This window comes from Thermobia domestica, chromosome 1 (genome assembly GCF_964235325.1).
Source record: "Thermobia domestica chromosome 1, izTheDome1.hap1.1, whole genome shotgun sequence".
Taxonomy (NCBI): domain Eukaryota; kingdom Metazoa; phylum Arthropoda; class Insecta; order Zygentoma; family Lepismatidae; genus Thermobia; species Thermobia domestica.
Genome location: NC_137454.1, coordinates 314097911 through 314117352, shown reverse-complemented (window position 1 = coordinate 314117352; position 19442 = coordinate 314097911). Strand labels below are relative to the sequence as shown.

General features: G+C 36.0%; 1 protein-coding gene across 2 annotated transcripts in view; it reads left to right on the top strand.

Annotated features, from left to right (window-relative positions):
- The window catches only part of LOC145662438 (uncharacterized), a 193978-nt gene that overhangs the window by 156546 nt on the left and 17990 nt on the right, over nucleotides 1–19442 (top strand). The gene's annotated exons all lie outside the window — the stretch shown is intronic.

Here is a 19442-nt window from a genome sequence, read left to right as displayed (position 1 = left end):
TTTTTAAATGAATTTATCAATGTTACCCCGTTGACATTGGTTGCGAGCGACAATTACTGATAGTCTGCAGGAAGATACTTCCCCTATTGGTCTAAAAGAGTACTTTTCTTTTTTTCAATGATTTGGCCCATAAGACTTTTTTTCTGTAAATTGACCAGCGTCGTCTACTTCCTTTACATGCCATGACTTTAACATTGGTTTGTAGATAATTTGTAACAAAAAGTACAACGTGTCATCGTTGTTTTGGCAGAAGTAACTAACTACAATGGGATAGCACCTAAGACTTTGATTTTCCAGCGTGTTGTATACGGTGTCCGACTTGAAAGGCCTAATGTAATTGACTGTATTACTGCATGTAGTATTTAGAGCATTACAAAGATTTACGAGACGGGACCCAAAAGAAACCGGATTAAAAGGGCGCGGCCATTCCTAAGCATAGTAGTCTTCCACTAGGTGGTCTAGTAGAAATCTTCCCAAATCAGTTGCCCAGTGTCTGCGTAGGAGGTTAACGTTTGATCGTAGTGTTGTTTTTTCAACTGTTCTCGTTTGCCGCCTGCGAAATCGTTAGGACAAATTTAAAGGAACAAAGAGTGTGTTTGAAATTTTGCTTCCTGCTTGAAAAATCGGCAAGGAAAGCTTACCAAATGCTTCAACAGGCTTTCAAAGAGGGCGCTATGAGCCGCACACAAGTTTTGAAGTAATTTGGGCTCTTTAAACCTGGTTAGATAAGTGTTAAAGAACATTCTAGTTCTGGGCGTCCTTCATCATCTCGAAACAACGAAAACATTGAAAAATCCGCCAAATAATTAAAGATATCGTCGTTTCACGATCAACGGCATTTCAGAACAGATATGAGCAAGTTGGAGCTCGTGTCAGCTAATTTTGACTGGGGATTTGCAAATGAGACGTGTTGACTCGAAGTTTGTTCTCCATCTGCTCACACAGGATCAAAAAATAATTCGTCTGAGTTTGAGCCAGTTCTTGAAAAATCAGATTGTAAGTTATCCAAACTATTTGACCAAGATCTTTACAGGTGATGAGAGTTGGTGTTACGAATATTACCGCAAAACCATGCAAGGATCTAACCAGTGGAAAAACTCCGATTTCCTCCGACCAAAAAGAGCGAGACAAGTGAGGTCGAATTAAGACGATGATCATTCTCTTTATGTTCGTGGAATTGTGCGATGAAATTTGTCCGGTCAGACTTTTAGCACTTTTTATTTAGGAGTTTTAAGACGTTTGTGAGAGTATGTGCGGAAGAAACGACCGAAACTCTGGCAATCAGATGAATGACAACACCCCCAGACACGACCTTCTCTGTGAACCGCTATTTGGGCTATTAGGGTTGGGGTATGGTTCCCCACCCTCCTTATTCAACAAACTTAGCCCCGTATGACTTTTTTACTGTTCTCGAAAATTCAAAAAATCTTAAAGGGAATCGTTCCATGATGTGGAGGCTGTAAAAAGAGCTTCGCAGAGGGACGGACGATATTAAAGTTGAAAAGTTCTAGAGTTGCTTCAAACAGTGGGAAAGAATATTGGAGAAGTGCGTCGCATCTAGTGAAGTGTATTTTCAAGAAGACTGAAATAATTTTGTAATAATAATAATAATAATAATAATAATAGTAAATTATTTTTTAGAACGAATGTCCGGTTTCTTTTGGGTCCCTTCTCGTATACAACAATGAATACAGGTGGCATGAAGTTGTCTATACAAACAGTTTCTACGTGTGCTCCACGGGTGGCACGGAGGATATCTAGGGAACATTCTCTTTCTCTCCAGGTTGCCTGGACCATCCATAGCGTTGTCTTAATAGCACCACGGATCATCTCAAGAAGCGGTTGCACAGTTGTCACTTTTGCTGCATAGACCATGTCCTTAACATACTCCCACAAGAACAAATCCAGGGAAGTAGTGTCAAGCGGCTAAGGTGGCCAGGGAATTAAATCCCTCTTCTCAATTCATTTTTGTGCGAATTCCTCATTTAACACGTTCCGGACTTCCAGATACCAATGGGAAGTGCTCCGCCCTGCTAGAATAGCAGATTTGGGTGTCAATGTCTTATTTCGAGGATCACAAAATTTTGTACGATATCAAGATTTGTGAAACCTGAGATAGTTTCCTCTGCAAGGAAAAATAATCCACCACTACTTCAGATCACACGTTGACCTTGAGGTTTTCACATTGATACTCCACAATCTTTCGAGGATGTTCACTATCCTAAATTCGCTTGTTGTGTTCATTGACTATACCGCTTAAGTGAAATGTTACATCAAAAGAGGACTAATATAGGTAAAAAGTTGTAAATATTGATGGTCTCAAGAATGTCTATGGCAAATGTTCGTTTCGGTTTGAGGTTGATTTTCAATTCATGTAATATTTGTAATGTGAAGCTTAAGACACTTATGGAGCACGTTGTGACTCTAGGAAAGCAAGTTCAGGTGACACCATACGAATATACAGTATTTCTTAGGACTTCTTGCAAATATATCTGCAAGGCTCTGAACATTTTCCTCTGATGATCGTGATCGACCGCCACTACGACTATTAGTGACAAATCTTGTCTCTAGAAACGCTGGTTTTACATTTTGATTATCTTGATATTCGGAGAGTTTCTATTGTAGTACAGGCCCCCTGGCCCCTACTTTCTTGGAAGGTTATTCATAATTTGTTTCTAAGTAGAGTAACATGGAATTCCATTCAAGCGGTCAACGAGAAACGAGATGGATCATATACCGTAGCCAGTACTTTACAGTGTGGTCATGAATTGGATACACACAGGACAGGAATAGGAATTGTTTGCCAAGTACTGAGAGTGGGTTAGAGCCAGTGCTGGTAGTTGGAATTGTTTTACTACTAAAAGTGGTCAAGGTTGGCGGGTAAATTCTTGTTAGTAGGAGCTATATCATGCACATGCTTTTTTTTTACTTATTCAAGCAAGTCTTGTCAGCTAACCAGCAGACTACATCTTCAGGTTGTTCTGTCTCTCAACAGAGCCGCACTTCTCTCAACCTGGAGGAAAATACGACGGTGCGTTTGCAAAAAGGTGTTAGCTAACATTCCCGCAGGACTCCGGTCATGGTAAAGCACAACGTATTTGAAGACCACAACAGCTGTCAGTCAGCACATTCCCGCATCGGTCCACCGCACCCACTACCGGTCACTGATCAGTCAGTGTTTGTCAACCAGTCATCTGGCGCGTTCCGTCGCCAAGAAACACATCGCAACATCCATTACTACTGGTCCTGAAAAGAGCCGGAGTTGGAATTCAGCGAGGAGGTGGGGAAACACGGCATTACGGAATATGATTGTAGGCTCTGTTGGTTCCCCGAGTAGTTGGCAGGAAGGTCGTCATGAATTTTGCCTTCAATTGCTTCCAACTACTTCCATTCACAGTTTCATCTCCGCTGCTGCCGACTGCCTCGTCCTGAAATAATTAATGTTAGTTGCGAACCATTAAATAAGTAATTTGTGGTTCTTGTTAAATGCTAGTAAACTACAGAAATTCCTACTACAGCACAAGTAGAAATTGCCAACGTGTGTTTTCATTGTGGACCCTATTTTCCATCAGAAAACAATTCTCACATACCCTGTTGAGAGAAACATAACTGGATTTTAAGTATCCCCTCAAAAGAGGGCCCTCCTCCTTTCTCAATACGGGTTTGGGACTGGCTGTAGCGGAGAACTGCCTGTTGAGTCTCCTTTTATTTGGCAGGTTGGTAAGACCCTCATTGATCCTGGGCTGTAGAATTACGTCTTCGTACTTCGTTGACATGTGACACAAGGTAAAGTGTAGTCTACTTCTGTTGATAGGCAGTACGTGGCTGGCAGGAGTCACATGCTTGAGCACATTACAACATTAAGACAAAATCCAAAAGAATCTCCAAAAAGTGGAGGAAGAAATGAATCTCACTTTCTACGAATATTATGGATTAATAATAATAATAATAATAATAATAATAATAATAATAAACATATTAAGATTCGAATATAAGCACTGCATGTCCTAAAGCGATATGAACTTCTATACTGAAACTCCTTTGATGAAATTCTGTGTACGCCACTGAGAAAATTAAATGAACCAAAGAGTAAGAACTAAACAGTTTTTACGTGTAATACTAGAACAAAGTCTCAACTGTGGGAACACAAAGATAAAATAAAATAAAGAGAAAAAGAAAAAGAGAGAAAAGAAAAAGCACGATGTCCTCTTCTATTTAACCAGTAATTCGAAAAAGATGGTATATGAAAATCAGACAATACAGTATATTATGCAAGTGTTGAATCTCATATAAGGTACCCAAGTAACAAATAAGTGTTAGCCAACTGTTGATTTTCGTTGGTAACAACCATTTTCCAACAGTGCCAATATGTTCATCATGTCCGCTTTGATGCACAAGTTTTCAGCCAACCAATATTCACCGAAAAAGCAACCAAATTGATAACCAGTTTTCAACGTAAGCACTAAAAATAAATGTTGGTCATCTGGTGAATATTCGTTGGTTAAATTCAACGAAATCAGTAGGTCCAACCATAAATTGAATTAATTGAATTCAAAGTGAAAACTTGTTGGTTAAAATAATCAACGGATTTCACTACCATAAAGTAGTTGTGCCTGAAAAATTAACTTAACTAGAAAACAATGTTGGACCCACCATTTTGGCTACTTGCGTATGCAATGGGACAAATGAAAATTATCGGCATTATCACACGAAATAACCAAAGAGCTCACTGCAAACTGCTATTTAAAAAGTATGGGCCTTATGCAGAGTCTTTCTGACGCGTGATTAGTACCATACTAAAGCGATCGACTAACATTTGTTTCCTGCAGTAGTCAGACCTTTAGTATGATACTAATCGTACTTCAAAACGACTCTGCATAAGGCGGTATATGTATACTGAGACTGCTGACATCTACATCACTTTACATAAATTAGATTGTGTAATGTACAGTGACGATGCCAGAGGAGGCGCAGTAAATCCCAAGTGGCTTCGCCTGACCTCAGACATGTTGTAATATAGATCAGATAATAATAAATTATCTTTTTTCGGTATAAAGAAAGTAGCTGCTCCAAAATGTTTCTGATCCTCCATTTGCCAACCTCAGGAATTAAAGCTGATGTCATTGGTAGTCTACATAAAACAAAATCAAGAAATATACAACAAAAAAATGTCGTGTTGTAACGACCCTTTCTCCCCAGTCACGCCACACGAATCCAAATCGAGAGTCTCTACTAAGGAAAGAAAAAATTCAACAATCGATTTAAACTCGAGTAGCAAACCCGAAAGAAGAGTCTTGGCCGAACAGACACATAAATCCAAAACAGCTTTATCAGACTAGACGGATTGGAATTCCTTGTGAATATGTTAATGACAATTACCAATAAATAGGATATGCAAATAATCATAAATAATTGAACAACCAGATTTCAAATTTTCAATAACAATATTTATTTCAAAGCGTTGGTTGTGCATATATACTAATACGTTAGATTAATATAAATGCACAAAGCAGCAATGACAACAATAACAATAATAAAAAAATAAATGTATATAGATATTAATATTTCGCGTAGAAATATGTGAGAAATCCAATTCAAAAATTTATAATAATTTAATTCGAATATATTAACTGTTAATGTAATCGTAATATCAAACAACAATCTCAATATTTCAATTTAAATCCAAATTCGCTTGAATATATAAAATAAAGTCTGAAGGTAATTTCTCAAATATTAACAAAATATTTAATAATAATAAATCTGAAGTTAAACAGTCTCGATAATCAACTTTCAATGTTGTAAGCAAATTTCCATGTTTACTAGCAAATATTCGTTTCATTAACTTTTGTCACCGACTGTACAAAACTGAGAATCCAATTCAATAATTCAATGATTCTTCAATTAATTCGGTTAGAAGTAATATCTCAATTATTCTTTCAAATTCTTTAGAAAAAACTACCTATACTAATTATAATACTCTTTACTAAAGTTGTACCTAGTTCTATTTTATTGACTGTGACTGTACCGACACAAAAATCAATTTATGATAATAACGTAATATATGTTAATTCCACAATTACTAATCTTAAATATGCACAAAATATCGCACAATGAACCTTCAGTATTCAATTCTTATCAAAAACCCAATTAATTACTCTTAATGGTTCGATATAGAATCTTAATGGAAATCATTCATTAAGAATGAATGCAACATGAACGTATTAACGATTCAAAATCACGCTGTAAGGTTATAAACATATCCACAAGGAAATAATCTCGATTCTCTTAATATTCTTCGTAATTATTCGGAACTATACTCCCGGATTATCATTCCACTAATTTCTAAATTACAATCTGGGAGGATTTAACTAGGTTAAGAAAACAGATCCCTATAGTGGCAATTTAACACAAATGATAATAGCGTCCTAACCAAAGCGGAAACGACCTTAACCACAACCAATCTGCAATTGTTCACAAAGTGACCCATATACTACTTAAATCAAAAATTCACTCACCCAAATTTTCTTTCTTCTTATTACCTTATCTTGTGGTGTCACGGTAACGGGATTGGCTTCGTTGTCTGACTGAGATGTAACTTGAAGCGAATAAATATATTGGTCAAACGGCACTTGGTCTAAAAACCTTTTTCAAACTCTCTCGCCAAATTCAAACTAAACTTAGTTTCAGCGTGCAAACAGTTACTTGCATAAACAGTTGAGCTTAATAAGAGTAAAACTTCCTGCATTAAAAAAATATCAGAGCAAGTAACTATAGTTTCTCAGTTCTTACCTTTCTTTTCACAAATTAACTTCCCACAAAAATGTGTAGAGTTCGTCCTTTGGGCAAAAATGCTCCACAAATAACCAGACAATTAAGGTTATAGTAATCAAAAGATTACCCTGGCTATTTGAACAAACTCGTAACATATAAGCCTAAACGGGCACAAGTTGACCTCCTTTTGGTCCCCCGTTCAATTCCTGCCTCGGCTCCAATACTTCTATTATCTTTCGGCTTAAAACAAGAAAGAAAAATAATAGAAATATTAGCTTCTGAGAAACTGTGATTATACTCATATCACCAAGCACTTTTTTCCACACTTTTCACTCTCTTTGCCGTAATGCCCAATACATTCATTGGCCCAGTCTAACTTCACATCTAAACTCTGACACAAACAACGACACCATGCAAATAACTTGTACACGTTTTCGTTCCAAACCGTCACCACTCATGCAATCGTGAATTAATAATCCATGGTGGCTGACAAACTACAGCTACGAAACCACGTTCCATCCTGTCCGAAGAAACTACGAATTTACGATCCGTCTCGGTTGGTGAATCACGAAAGAGTATGCGGGCTGAAGGCAACCACATACCACGAAACTACGTACCCTCACGTGACGCGCTAGCAAGTTTGAATGATTTCCATATTGACTCTAGTTTTCGCGCACTCCTACACTTTCCTTCTTTCTTTTTTTTTAAAAAAAACTAACAAAGATATAAGGAAATAAATATATATAACAGTTAAATTTAGCTTTCTTTTACTCTCCCTTGCTTCTCGTTAGTCATCATCATCTTGGGACGAGTCCATTGAGTCGCGAGCCGGGGGGTGTCCTCAAGGCGACTCGTTACAATCACCCCTCCGTAAAAAAAATTTTTTTGCAACATGCAAAAATTTTCCTCCAATTGGCAAGGAATATAGAGTGGCTACAAAATACAAGAAAGGATTAACATATATACAAAGCATATATATATATAATTCAATATATACAATTTACAATTTATTAAGATAAATATTAACATATACTCTTCAGCTTACCATTTTTTAACAAGTTTTATTGAATTCATGGCCACTGCTTCTGAATTCATTCAACAAAACAAAGAAGTTGAGATGAGTAACTTCTCAAAAAAAATATACATATACATATATAATTCCTTGCAATTCTTAATTGTATTACCTATCTCTCACCATAAATTTTCTTATCTCTTCCTGAAAAGATTCTGATCTAATGATCTCTCGATCGTGGTTCACGATAAATCTTTACGTCCGATACATGACTCTTTCTATAAGAAGTCATAGTATCGTTCTCGTCAGAGACAAGAATAGTATTGGGTGTGAGGAACTTCCTGACAACATAAGGCCCATGCCATTTGTCACTTAGAGATTTGGCTATTTGATCCTTTAAGGACGATTTAACATGTGTGCGGAGTAAAACTATATCTCCTATATTGAAGTTTACCTCTCTTCTACGCTGCATCATGAGCTTCCTCAGAGTCTTATAAATCCCGGAGTGTCCACCAACCAACTTATCCTGGTGATAATACTCCACCAAGACTCTCCGTAGGTCCTTTGGAATTACTATCTTATAGGGATTGAGGGCAGAATTAGTTCTCTTCATGAGAATATTCTTATTAAGGATGTATCCTTGAACAGAATCACCACTACTAATTTTATCTATCAACAATCTTAATTCTGGATCTTCTCTTTGTAATTGATCTATTGGCTCCTTCACTACTGGAAGTCTCCAAGAATACGCCAATCTCATATTGTTATTAAAGGCTGCCAAACCCATTGGACCATCCATAACGTTAAATTCAAACGGATCGTAAACCCTTGTCAAAACATCGGCAACTAAATTGTCGCCAGACCTCACATGTTTTATTTTAAAAGAGAATTGGCAAAGGGTCTCGACAAGAGGTCCGTACTTTAATAAGCGTTTGGAATTACTCAAGATCCAAGTTAATGCTTTATTGTCAGTCAGGACATCAAACTCACGTACCAAATAATGTCTGAATCTGGCAATGGTTTTAACTAGACTTATGAACTCTATTTCGTAAATACTACGGTGTTTGTCTGCCTCAGACAATTTCTTACTGTAGTAAGCGACGGGTTGCATTTCCCCTTTACTATTTTCCTGAGACAGACATCCCGCGATACTTTTTCCAGATCCGTCAACGTTAAGCGTGAACCTTTTATTGAGATCCGGTGTCTTAAGGACCACATTCTCCATTAAGATCTTCTTCAACTTATCCAGAATAACCTGATGTTCTGAAGTCCAGACAAATTTGCTATTTGTAGACTTCAATTCGCTGAGAGGACCCATGATCTCTTGCATCTCAGATGCAAACTTAGCATAATAGCTAAAGAAACCGAGAATTTTCATAAGGCCTCTCCTATTTCGAGGTGGTGGAATATTTTTAATCGCAGCAACTCTAGCCGGATCAATTTCCATCTGGTCGCCGGAAATTACATATCCTAAATAGTTTTTTTTTAGTATGGAAAAACATACACTTATCCGGCGAAACCGTTACATTATATTTCCTAAAACGTTCCAACACTTTTTGGATAGTTTTCTTATGACTCTCAATATTATCAGAGGATATTAAAACATCATCAAAAAAAGATTTTACACCTTCAACCTCAAGATCACCAAGTATCTTATGCATAACACGCGATAGAATGTTGCTACCAGTCTTAATACCGACAGGTACTCTGGTATATTGATATAACCCTTTAGGGGTGACAATAGTAGTTATGTCACGCGAGTTATTGTCTAATAATATTTGGTTATAAGCTTTTTTGAGATCAATTTTGCTGTGGAAACGCTTGTCTGCAAGCCCAGCCAAACACTCTTCAATATTGGGAGATGGATAAGGATCGTTAACAATGAGCTCATTCGCTTTCACGTAATTTCCCACGATCCTAAAAGTATTATTTTTATTCCTTACCAAAAAGCAACTACTCGCATAATTCGAGTGGTCAACCTCTATCAGTATTCCCTGACTTATCAAATCCCTGATTTGATCATCAAAAAGTTTTTCTTTATTCTTGGGAATTGGAAAAGGATTCTGCTTAAATGGCTTGTTGTCAGACAAATATAGCCTACCAACAAAATCTTTTATACACCCAACGCGTTCAGTTATAACATCAGCATATTCATTTTTAACTGAATCAATAAACGATTCAACATCCGGATCCCGATAACTCCAGGTATCGTCGTGTTTAGGTTTTTCAACCTGTATGCTATCACGGTTTTTCACCTATCCGGAATGATCAAGTTTTAAAGTCCGACGAGGTAAGTTCTCCATCACATACTTCTTATTTCGTTTTAGAAGCGTATTAAAATTTTCAGCTAATTCAACGTCAGCATCTGAAGCTTCCGATGAACTGCCTTTCACTTCCTTTTCTGCAATTGACTTTGAACATTGATGGAACGAAGCGCCTTTGTCTTCTTCACGCTTTGGCTTAATTTCTTCACTTCGATTTAGAACTTCTTTGGAATCTTTCTTCTTCTTTTTCTTCTTCGTCTTCTTTTTCTTCAAAGTTGATCGACCTGAAGCTCCATTACAAAGAGTAGAATCCTGTTTGTGGCTCAACACTGACGAAGTATTGTCTTCCAATTGACCATTTGGACTCGCACTGTTAGTCGATATAGGTTGATCATCTATCCTTTCAACTGATTCATGGTTAGTTGAAATCATGGCTAAATCAACCAAAGTATCTGCTCGATGATTGAAGCCGTTGCTCTTCACTAAGTCCTGATTATCAACTGTCACCAGCTTTTCTTCCAACTTGGGTTGCGCTACCACTGCATCAGTATGTCCCTTTGACAAGTTGCACTCGATTAAATCTCGCAGTTCCAAAAGTTGCGAAGAACTCGGAGCGTTTATTGTCAACATCTGAGATTCCAGCTGCTGTAAATCCAAATCACACTGGATCCCTTTTTCTTTAATCCCCATGGAAGATAAATCGGCCCTGAAGAACAATGAAGTCTGGCCTGAAGAATTTCCATTAGCCGCTTTCGCTGAAGACGACTTATTCTGCCAAAACCTTCGCTGGCCACCACGATCACTGGATCTAAATCCATCATTATTCTGTTTGAACACATCCCGCCGATATTGAAGTCGTAACCTCTTTTTTCCATTGTTCAAAATTAAAATGTTTTTATCATAGTCTAATATAGCAGACATAGTCCGAAGAAATGACATCCCAAGCAAACAATCACAAGGCAATTGTTCGACCACCTTGAAGATTACAGTTTGGAAATATCCCGAAAGATTAATAGTTAACACAATTTCTTCTTTTGTCACGAAGTTTAAACCCGAAGGAGCATTCACTGTTTTTTCTTCTACTTCGTAAATAAATTTCTCGGAACCACAACGCCTGGCCATATCAATGGTAACGAGGTTGAAACTTGACCCCCCATCGACACAAACACTAGTCAGAATATTGTTCACTTTGCCAACCACAAAGGTCGCAACAACTCCGTCCATTTCAGATGGAATTTTGCCAAAGTTTTTATTCGATACTTGATCAGACCGATTATTTTTAAATGAACGAAACCCTGAAGCAATCGAACTCCTAGACATTTCATTCATTGAATTCAGTTGTACATTATGATTTGGTTTAACACTATCTTTCATCTTAATATCTCGAGTCACCGAACTATTATTTGATAATACCATATTTGGTTTGCCTTTGGTAATCCCACAATATTTATTGTATTCTATTTGTTCTCTAAATCTTGAAACAAATTTCTCTGAAATATCTAACAATTCCCACTTATTCGATGGCACATAATAATTCAACATTTTGAACCTAATGCTTGGATTCATTCCGCACAAAATTGTTTTGACTAAATCCCCTTCCTCTATACTCATGTTCAACACTGACATTGAAACTATTATTGATTTCACATAATCATTTACAAATTCAGTTAATCGCTGTTTTGTATATACACGTTCTCCTATTAGCGAATGTATAGTAATGGGAGTTACAAATTTCATCAAAATATTTTGCTTAAAATTTACCCAACTCATGTTTTCATTCAATGCTGAAGTTACTACCTTCAATACTTCCGCTTCACATTTAGGTATCAAGACAGAAAGTAGCATTCCTAAGGAATAATTGCTATCCATTAATATTTCTTCTAACTTGAATAGCATTTCAAAAACCTGAATACTGTTTTTACCGTTAACATTCTTCATGTCTCGCAACCTGTTTTCTAAGTAACTCAATGATCGCATATGTGAGTATATTTGATCATTAGCTTATGCTCAATATCAGAATCAAAACGATTAAATTCTACATGAGAACTTGGGTTTGAAGAAACAACATTAGGTCTACTGGATTCGGTGTTTCTATCCTCTGACCGGAAGTTGGAGTTGACATTCCCTACAAAATTTCTATTACTACCCACTCGAGGAGTCGAATTTCTAATACAAGAAACCCTTTTGTAATAGTTTCCTAAATTAAGGTATCGATGACGCAATCGCTCATTGCCTACAGCATTATTCCCGGAAGGTATTGAATTATTATCACTAAACATTGCTTCAGCAAAAGACACTTGTCTTTGTTCCATTCTAGAACCATCTAAACTAGTAGCGTTAACCATGCGGCTGAAACCAAAAGTACCATTCGATGAATGGGTGGATCGATTAGATAAATTTACAAAAGGCGATGGTATTTGATGTATAAATAAACTACCCTGCGTAGGAGGAGTTAATTCCATGTTAACTGAACCAAATTCTAAAGTTCTATCTAAATCGACATTCCCTGTGGCATCCAACGTTAAATATTCGGAATCCGGAATATCAATAACTGTATGGTCTCTAAGATCTTCCATTGCACTGAATTTCAATATGCATATACACAATACAAGTAATATATAATAAATGTTACTTAATATTAACATAAACACAAGCTAAGTCTAAGACTACTACTACACTACTCAAATGAAAATCGAATCGACCAAAAACTAGCTGCGAAAATTCAAATATATTCAGAAGAGATAAGAAATCACAAATATTTCCAATTATTGCTATTAAATTGCAAAACCTTTGCATAAGAGAAGCAAAAATTTAAAAGGAATTGAAATACATAATTTACTATCAAATATTTGGAAACTAATTCTTATTTACTGTTATAATAAGGACTAGATATATTTCTTATATTAAGACACCTTCTTAAAAAAATTTTTAGGTTGATATACTCTTTCGTGACTATGTAACGACCCTTTCCCCCCAGTCACTCCACACGAATCCAAATCGAGAGTCTCTACTAAGGAAAGAAAAAATTCAACAATCGATTTAAACTCGAGTAGCAAACCCGAAAGAAGAGTCTTGGCCGAACAGACACATAAATCCAAAACAGCTTTATCAGACTAGACGGATTGGAATTCCTTGTGAATATGTTAATGACAATTACCAATAAATAGGATATGCAAATAATCATAAATAATTGAACAACCAGATTTCAAATTTTCAATAACAATATTTATTTCAAAGCGTTGGTTGTGCATATATACTAATACGTTAGATTAATATAAATGCACAAAGCAGCAATGACAACAATAACAATAATAAAAAATAAATGTATATAGATATTAATATTTCGCGTAGAAATATGTGAGAAATCCAATTCAAAAATTTATAATAATTTAATTCGAATATGTTAACTGTTAATGTAATCGTAATATCAAACAACAATCTCAATATTTCAATTTAAATCCAAATTCGCTTGAATATATAAAATAAAGTCTGAAGGTAATTTCTCAAATATTAACAAAATATTTAATAATAAATCTGAAGTTAAACAGTCTCGATAATCAACTTTCAATGTTGTAAGCAAATTTCCATGTTTACTAGCAAATATTCGTTTCATTAACTTTTGTCACCGACTGTACAAAACTGAGAATCCAATTCAATAATTCAATGATTCTTCAATTAATTCGGTTAGAAGTAATATCTCAATTATTCTTTCAAATTCTTTAGAAAAAACTACCTATTCTAATTATAATACTCTTTACTAAAGTTGTACCTAGTTCTATTTTATTGACTGTGACTGTACCGACACAAAAATCAATTTATGATAATAACGTAATATATGTTAATTCCACAATTACTGATCTTAACCCTTAAATACTATGGACGAGAAGAATCACGTAACTACTATGGAACGGTCTGTCAGACCGCATTGTTGTTTCACATTTTCTGAATAGTAGTTTCATTGCTTATTTTTTAAAATGATATCCTACATATCTTAGTTGGTTATAGAAAAATAAAACAGTAATTTCACGATGTAAAAAAATGCTTTATATTTTTAAAACAATGAGAAAGAGAAGATAGTCAAAATTTGCAACAATGCTTTCATTGTTATTCTAAAATTGTAATTGTTGAAATATTCAATTTTTTTCTCCGTTTCTATGTAGTCAAACCAACACTAATTTAAAATGCACTGTTCTTATAGATGCACTAGGAATAAAAAATACAGTAAAAACGGAGAAAAAACATGGAATTTTAGCTTTTTTAAACTTACAGGAAAGTACTGTAAGTTGTACTCTTACATTTTTGTAGTTAAAATGTAATGAACAAAACTTATTTTTAGTTCTTATATGATGGGGAAAGTAAAGAAAATACGTTTTGCCGTTAAAGAAAGTACCGCACTAACTTTTCTGACAGCATGCACTTTCTTCAGGTAGGCACTTATATATTTTTTATTATGCACTGCAAGGATATCGATACCCCACACTTCTGACACGAATGAATATCTTTGCTTTCCGCTCACAACTCAGTTGACAGAAGACTATGTTTTCCTTTTCAACTCCTTGTGCGTAATGGTGGGAAACCCACTTTCAAGATGTAGTATGCTCTTGATTGAAAAACTCAGCTCACGTGGCAGATGTCCGATGAACAATCTACGTTCTACGTGAGGCTTAACAAGTCCTTTTGCCAACGTTTTCATGAAATCAAGTCTTGTCATCACTGCGGACTTAGCGTAGACTTGATGCAAGACATACGCATTGACACCACACGCAACATCCACCAGCATAAAGAAAATTGTCAATGGCTATCGTCTTGTGCGACGACTTGAAGTGTAATCTGTACATTTTTTTTGTCTAGGGTATCCATTCCGCCTTTACTCATGTTATAAAATGTGATTATTTCAGATTTTCCAGTCTCTGGATCATTATTTGAGGTGTGGCGCAAGACGTGCCACACGGTAAGACAGAAAACTGCTGATAATCAGTAGATAACGAAAGACAACTAAACAGCAAAATACTCACGTAACTACTATAGTACGTCTGTGAGACCGCTCGACCCCTCCAGCGCCGCGCACAGGGGATCAATTATAACACGAACTTCACAATACGTAACCATTTGCTAGACAGGAAGGTAGACGGGAAGATCCACTTGTAGTAGTGAGACTGTGGAAAATATAATGATATGAAACGTCGCAGCGGTCTGAGAGACGGTCCATAGTACTTATGGGTTAAATATGCACAAAATATCGCACAATGAACCTTCAGTATTCAATTCTTATCAAAAACCCAATTAATTACTCTTAATGGTTCGATATAGAATCTTAATGGAAATCATTCATTAAGAATGAATGCAACATGAACGTATTAACGATTCAAAATCACGCTGTAAGGTTATAAACATATCCACAAGGAAATAATCTCGATTCTCTTAATATTCTTCGTAATTATTCGGAACTATACTCCCGGATTATCATTCCACTAATTTCTAAATTACAATCTGGGAGGATTTAACTAGGTTAAGAAAACAGATCCCTATAGTGGCAATTTAACACAAATGATAATAGCGTCCTAACCAAAGCGGAAACGACCTTAACCACAACCAATCTGCAATTGTTCACAAAGTGACCCATATACTACTTAAATCAAAAATTCACTCACCCAAATTTTCTTTCTTCTTATTACCTTATCTTGTGGTGTCACGGTAACGGGATTGGCTTCGTTGTCTGACTGAGATGTAACTTGAAGCGAATAAATATATTGGTCAAACGGAACTTGGTCTAAAAACTTTTTTCAAACTCTCTCGCCAAATTCAAACTAAACTTAGTTTCAGCGTGCAAACAGTTACTTGCATAAACAGTTGAGCTTAATAAGAGTAAAGCTTCCTGCATTAAAAAAAATATCAGAGCAAGTAACTATAGTTTCTCAGTTCTTACCTTTCTTTTCACAAATTAACTTCCCACAAAAATGTGTAGAGTTCGTCCTTTGGGCAAAAATGCTCCACAAATAACCAGACAATTAAGGTTATAGTAATCAAAAGATTACCCTGGCTATTTGAACAAACTCGTAACATATAAGCCTAAACGGGCACAAGTTGACCTCCTTTTGGTCCCCCGTTCAATTCCTGCCTCGGCTCCAATACTTCTATTATCTTTCGGTTTAAAACAAGAAAGAAAAATAACAGAAATATTAGCTTCTGAGAAACTGTGATTATACTCATATCACCAAGCACTTTTTTCCACACTTTTCACTCTCTTTGCCGTAATGCCCAATACATTCATTGGCCCAGTCTAACTTCACATCTAAACTCTGACACAAACAACGACACCATGCAAATAACTTGTACACGTTTTCGTTCCAAACCGTCACCACTCATGCAATCGTGAATTAATAATCCATGCTGGCTGACAAACTACAGCTACGAAACCACGTTCCATCCTGTCCGAAGAAACTACGAATTTACGATCCGTCTCGGTTGGTGAATCACGAAAGAGTATGCGGGCTGAAGGCAACCACATACCACGAAACTACGTACCCTCACGTGACGCGCTAGCAAGTTTGAATGATTTCCATATTGACTCTAGTTTTCGCGCACTCCTACACTTTCCTTCTTTCTTTTTTTTTAAAAAAAACTAACAAAGATATAAGGAAATAAATATATATAACAGTTAAATTTAGCTTGATTTAAACAACATAATAACATATTGTATTTGTATTTCCTTTTTTTTCAGTTTCTTTTACTCTCCCTTGCTTCTCGTTAGTCGTCATCATCTTGGGACGAGTCCATTGAGTCGCGAGCCGGGGGGTGTCCTCAAGGCGACTCGTTACAGTGTACGCAATCATAACATGCATGATGAAAAAATTAAATGAATGTGTCTCTTCATGTCACTTGAAACATTAGGACAAGTTTCTTTTCGTGGATATGTGCGTGGGTTTTCTCGGGGTTCTCCCGTTTCCTCCCACTTTCTTCATTTCACCATTTCTCATCACCATCTCCTATAGTCTAGTCGACATAGCCGTAGAACTTGAAACTTAAAGATTGCAAAGCTTTCTTTTCCTGGATAACCACAGAACCACAAATATTCGTTTCATTAACTTTTGTCACCAACTGTACAAAACTGAGAATCCAATTCAATAATTCAATGATTCTTCAATTAATTCGGTTAGAAGTAATATCTCAATTATTCTTTCAAATTCTTTAGAAAAAACTACCTATTCTAATTATAATACTCTTTACTAAAGTTGTACCTAGTTCTATTTTATTGACTGTGACTGTACCGACACAAAAATCAATTTATGATAATAACGTAATATATGTTAATTCCACAATTACTGATCTTAACCCTTAAATACTATGGACGAGAAGAATCACGTAACTACTATGGAACGGTCTGTCAGACCGCATTGTTGTTTCACATTTTCTGAATAGTAGTTTCATTGCTTATTTTTTAAAATGATATCCTACATATCTTAGTTGGTTATAGAAAAATAAAACAGTAATTTCACGATGTAAAAAAATGCTTTATATTTTTAAAACAATGAGAAAGAGAAGATAGTCAAAATTTGCAACAATGCTTTCATTGTTATTCTAAAATTGTAATTGTTGAAATATTCAATTTTTTTCTCCGTTTCTATGTAGTCAAACCAACACTAATTTAAAATGCACTGTTCTTATAGATGCACTAGGAATAAAAAATACAGTAAAAACGGAGAAAAAACATGGAATTTTAGCTTTTTTAAACTTACAGGAAAGTACTGTAAGTTGTACTCTTACATTTTTGTAGTTAAAATGTAATGAACAAAACTTATTTTTAGTTCTTATATGATGGGGAAAGTAAAGAAAATAAGTTTTGCCGTTAAAGAAAGTACCGCACTAACTTTTCTGACAGCATGCACTTTCTTCAGGTAGGCACTTATATATTTTTTATTATGCACTGCAAGGATATCGATACCCCACACTTCTGACACGAATGAATATCTTTGCTTTCCGCTCACAACTCAGTTGACAGAAGACTATGTTTTCCTTTTCAACTCCTTGTGCGCAATGGTGGGAAACCCACTTTCAAGATGTAGTATGCTCTTGATTGAAAAACTCAGCTCACGTGGCAGATGTCCGATGAACAATCTACGTTCTACGTGAGGCTTAACAAGTCCTTTTGCCAACGTTTTCATGAAATCAAGTCTTGTCATCACTGCGGACTTAGCGTAGACTTGATGCAAGACATACGCATTGACACCACACGCAACATCCACCAGCATAAAGAAAATTGTCAATGGCTATCGTCTTGTGCGACGACTTGAAGTGTAATCTGTACATTTTTTTTGTCTAGGGTATCCATTCCGCCTTTACTCATGTTATAAAATGTGATTATTTCAGATTTTCCAGTCTCTGGATCATTATTTGAGGTGTGGCGCAAGACGTGCCACACGGTAAGACAGAAAACTGCTGATAATCAGTAGATAACGAAAGACAACTAAACAGCAAAATACTCACGTAACTACTATAGTACGTCTGTGAGACCGCTCGACCCCTCCAGCGCCGCGCACAGGGGATCAATTATAACACGAACTTCACAATACGTAACCATTTGCTAGACAGGAAGGTAGACGGGAAGATCCACTTGTAGTAGTGAGACTGTGGAAAATATAATGATATGAAACGTCGCAGCGGTCTGAGAGACGGTCCATAGTACTTATGGGTTAAATATGCACAAAATATCGCACAATGAACCTTCAGTATTCAATTCTTATCAAAAACCCAATTAATTACTCTTAATGGTTCGATATAGAATCTTAATGGAAATCATTCATTAAGAATGAATGCAACATGAACGTATTAACGATTCAAAATCACGCTGTAAGGTTATAAACATATCCACAAGGAAATAATCTCGATTCTCTTAATATTCTTCGTAATTATTCGGAACTATACTCCCGGATTATCATTCCACTAATTTCTAAATTACAATCTGGGAGGATTTAACTAGGTTAAGAAAACAGATCCCTATAGTGGCAATTTAACACAAATGATAATAGCGTCCTAACCAAAGCGGAAACGACCTTAACCACAACCAATCTGCAATTGTTCACAAAGTGACCCATATACTACTTAAATCAAAAATTCACTCACCCAAATTTTCTTTCTTCTTATTACCTTATCTTGTGGTGTCACGGTAACGGGATTGGCTTCGTTGTCTGACTGAGATGTAACTTGAAGCGAATAAATATATTGGTCAAACGGAACTTGGTCTAAAAACTTTTTTCAAACTCTCTCGCCAAATTCAAACTAAACTTAGTTTCAGCGTGCAAACAGTTACTTGCATAAACAGTTGAGCTTAATAAGAGTAAAGCTTCCTGCATTAAAAAAAAATATCAGAGCAAGTAACTATAGTTTCTCAGTTCTTA